The sequence below is a fragment of the Penaeus japonicus genome, unplaced genomic scaffold, assembly GCF_977035675.1.
Source record: "Penaeus japonicus unplaced genomic scaffold, GWHDUDI00000001_assembly GWHDUDI00000010, whole genome shotgun sequence".
Taxonomy (NCBI): Eukaryota; Metazoa; Arthropoda; class Malacostraca; order Decapoda; family Penaeidae; genus Penaeus; species Penaeus japonicus.
Window position 1 is genome coordinate 9,843,534 of NW_028234412.1, and position 5,000 is coordinate 9,848,533.

Genomic DNA, 5,000 nt, shown 5'->3' on the forward strand with positions numbered 1-5,000 from the left:
AGGGACTGTGTGTGTGTATACATAAATATTTATAAACATGTTATAAAGATAGACATTAAGATAGATAGATAGTTAGCTAGATAAATGTATGCATGTATATACATTTACTCCTATGTATATACATACATAAGATCAAAACACGAAGAAATTGATGATGATTATAATTATAATAATGATTTATTTTTACTACTATCGCTATACTACTACTACTTCTATTAATGAATATCAGAATAGTGATAATGATGATATGATTAAAGATAATACTCATGATAATGACAAAAATGATAAGCTTAGTAGAACCAATGAGAATAATCGTAATAATGATTATAATGATGGTGATAATGATAGTGATATTATTCCTGATAGTGGTATGATAATTATCGCTGATGATAATGCTGATAATAAAGATGATTTAAATGATGATTAAAATAATTATTTAATTGATAAAAGAAATGCTTATAACAATGATATAGATAATAGTGACAAAAATAAGGATAATGATGATAATGATGAAAAGGAAAATGATAAACACGCTTTCTCTCATCATCATGATTTTAACGATGTTGATAACGGTAATACCAATGATAATAAAATGATAATGATAATAACCATGATGATCAGGATACTAATACTGTCAATAATAATGGTTATAATGGTTATAAGGATGATGATCATTAGAAAAAACAAGAAAGATAATAAGGATAATGAATAACAGTTGTAAAATAAAAATGATGATAACGATCATAATGAGAAAAAGAAACAATAATCATCATCATCTTAACAATGATAATAATAATAATGAAAATAATAACAGTAATAATAATGATAACAGTAATCATAATGATAGTAACGATAAAAGTAATGATGATGACGATGATATCAATAATAGTGATAATAACAACAATAACAATAATGAGAATAATAATGATAATGATAATATGTATACGTAACAATAATGATAATAATTTCTAATGATAATCATAAAATAATGACAATAAAATGATGATAATAACAATGTTATCAATGATAACGATAATAGTTGAAATTACAATAATAGTAACATTAAGGATAATAATAACACACATCAATAAGAATCATAAAATATCAAATTTAAATTCAAATCATTTATTCGTATAATTATTTAGCTTTCTAATCATGGAAGTAAATAAATTTTCAATCTAGTTACAGTATTGATATTAAAGATAAGTGGGAGAGATTAATGAAAAGACGTTAGTAGAGAAAACGCAAAAAGTGTAAATACAAATAAGACTGAAACTGTAAGTAAATAGTGAATGAAAAGAATGAGATATAAGAATAAACGGTGAATTAAAAGCGCGAGTTTAAATGAATAAAAAAAAATCCCTTTGGCTATTGGTCTTTGTGACCTCTCATGTGCACGTGGCAGCAAACTTAGAAAGAGAGAGAATGAGATAGAGAGAGAGAGAGGGAGAGAGAGAGAGAGAGAGAGAGAGAGAGAGAGAGAGAGAGAGAGAGAGAGAGAGAGAGAGAGAGAGAGAGAGAGAGAGAGAGAGAGAGAGAGAGAGGGCGAGAGAGAGAGAGAGTGAGAGATTGAGAATGAAACAGAGAGAGAGAGAGTGAGAGATAGAGAATGAAACAGAGAGAGAGAGAGAGAGAGAGAGAGAGAGAGAGAGAGAGAGAGAGAGAGAGAGAGAGAGAGAGAGAGAGAGAGAGAGAGAGAGAATGAGAGAGAGAGAGAGAGAGAAAGAGAGAGAGAGAGAAAGAGAGGGAGAGAGAAAGAGGGAGAGAAAGAAAGAAGAGACAAAGAGAGAGAGAAAGAAAAAGAGTGAGCCAGAGAAATGCTTTTTAATTTGGACCTTGTATACATCCTACATGAATATTGATGTCTTTGATAAAAACATATAAAGCAAATGAATCTCGCATCGCATGCTCTTTATATCATGAAATAAAGTAGGCTATAATTAATTTAGGTTGCAGACATAAATTATGTTAAATCTTATAATTTGATAAAGCAAAATGGCTAAATTTGCTCGTGTAAACTTTCATTATACAGATTCTGCAATATGCAATGCTTTTGTGAACACATGTTTAAAAGAGAGAGAAAAAGGAAGAGAGAGAGAGTGTGCGACACAGACAAACAACACGTGGTGATATGATGGGGCAACATGGCCACGATATGCTACAAGGGCGAGGAAACTGCCCAACCAGAAAAAAACCCGACGAGGAATCTATTTATAGCGACCCGGTTGGTCAGATATAAGGTCGACCTGAGGGCACCCACACTCTCTCCCACTCCAACACTACGACACTCCGTCACTCACTCCCTCCCTCACGGACTCCAGCACTTTCCGGTGGGGAGCGGTCAGCTAGCCTATCGCTCCCCCGCCCTTCTCGTGAGACACGCTAGCCTAACAGGAGACGTCCGACAAGCCATCGCTACCAAATAAATATCACTACCATTATCCTGCCTTGTCCACCAAATAAGGTTATCAAGAACCACCAGACTTTGGCTTCAAAACCTTTTGTGCGCACCCTTCACAAAATGGTAGCAGCGATGGAAAGGCCTTTCTGCATCTCTCACAAAGTGTTGCGAGAAGTGGGATCCACTCTAAATAGCTGGAAAAGGACATTGCCTCCGAAAACCAAAAATCTACTTCACTCGCCTTACATGGGATTTTGTCCCTCAGCCCCCAGACTACCTTCCACAGCGCAGAAAAGCAAGAGTTCGGCTACGGGCAACCTACATTGGCAAGAATTGTTAGGATGGAAGGCCATAGGAACACCCAGGCAATTCCAGATTCAAGATTTGGAAACGTAAGGCCCTGGCTCCGCAGTGTGCAAGGAAGAACATGAACCACACCCGCGCACTTAAACTTCTCATTGAAATGTTTCCGCTCGACATTTCTTCACAAACACCGTGGATATATACAATGGGGCAATTCTCCTTCATTTCTCTATTTTCCTATATCCCCCTTTATACCTGTGCTTATATTTTAACAGTGAAAGAAGTTGAAACGTTTTCTGTTAGGCAAAGTGTTTTGTTTTTTTCTCTCACACTTTCAACATAGTAATTACATTCTTATCGATGATCGAACTATTCCTTTAACAATCACGTTAATTGTATTGTACAGTTTGCCGTTAAAATGACTTCAAAAACAATAATTTCGTATGTTTCAATTCTTTCTATGATGCTACATAATTTTTGTTTTCATTCGTTAATCACTCGTTTGTGTTATCTAATTCTATAATTCTACAACTCACTATGTATGTAAACTACGTGACTCTGAAAGCTCGTAAAGTATTTTAAGGAATATTCCACTGATAAATTCCCCCACCCCTCCCCACCCCTCTCAGGATAGCTGCGTCCCCCCTCCCCCCATTGTGACAGACGTCAGGTCACAGCTTTTCCTTTTTCCCCTCCCCCTATGTCGTACAAACGCAATTAGCCGTAAAAGACTTTCCCGACAAAAACACAGAGCTAGGGTTGCCGTAAGACATTTCGTTTCGCTGTAAGTCTTATCCAACGAGTCAATTATTGAATCAAAATATTTTCGTCTCGGATCAACTTCATGATTATCATCATTTTTTATTATTTGTATGATTCTGGTGCGAATTCATACTTATCGCTTGAGCTCTAACTTCGCCGGTCAAACGCAATTTCGGGTAAAATGTTTCCCTAAATACAGCCACAGACGCTAAGGGTTGTAATAAAGACGTTTGTACATGCAGCGATCCAACTATCCGATTGAAGATTGAACAGAATAATTCCGATTCAGATTAGTTCATCATTATTCTCATTATTATTCGCATATGTCGAGTGCGAATTCATTATCATCTACGAGGTTGTATTATTGCATTAGCTAATCATATTGGGAGTAATAATATTAAATGTCAATTTTAGTAAATATATATATATTTTTTTTTTTTTTGGGGGGGGGGTTAGAAGGAATAATTCTATATTCTTTTATCGCCCTTAGTTTGTCGAAAGTAAAAGTGCATAGTTGTTAGCATTGTATTTCTATGAACTCACAATATATTCTCTTACTCTTGCATTAACTCATCTTACAATTTTGTTCACGAACATTCTTGACACTACGACTGTGTCATGGCGTAAAACGAATTAATGAATTCAAATATTAATTCGGTAGCACCTATTTCTTTTATCGCCCTAAGATTGTTGATTCAATAATTAAATAGTTAATTTCACATTTGTTTACTACCTTGTAGCATTCTCTTATTTATTCTGAGACTTTCCGTGGTTCAAGTAAACCTTTGAGGGTTACCACTGTTGTCTCACTCTACCTAAGAAGCTTGTAGTTCAAGTTGTCCCTCGCGGATCGCTGCAAGCAACTCCCTTTTTTATCTATCTTTATTAGAAAATATAAGACAGTCAGGGGTTTTGTTATTTTATCAAGGTCTTTTTGGCCCTTTGGTATTTTCCACTTATGATCCTTGGAATGATTAAGCCACTCGAAGTTAAGAAGGAAACTTGGTCATATCCAAAAAAACATATAATTACACTTATTTACTACAACAACAAAAAAGAACTCAGCACAAACAAATTATAGATATGGCAGTCTTGTGCGGCGTGAAGCAGGTGGATTCTTGGTATTCAGGTTGTGACGCCATGGAGGTAGTGGCACCAGATGTTGTGGCGCCAGAGTACAACTCTGGTCAATTATAACAGCAATGTCAGACAAGTAGATTTACAGCTTAAGTCAGTATTCACCTACGGAGGCTGAAACAATGACAATATAAAAAAAAAACTGACTATTCTATTTTTCATAATTTCACAATAAACACACATGAACATTTTTAGTGTATCAGGAGAGAACATTTAATAAATTACAATATACTCACATGAGAGTGAATAGGCGAGAAGACCGGAGCTAAGTGACCGTCCATGCTGAGTGAGTCAGCAACATTGCCTTGGTGGCGGGAAATCAAAAGGAATTCACACGCACAGACACACCCACACAAACAAGCAAATGATCAGTCAGTGACTGAAAACAACGATTGAT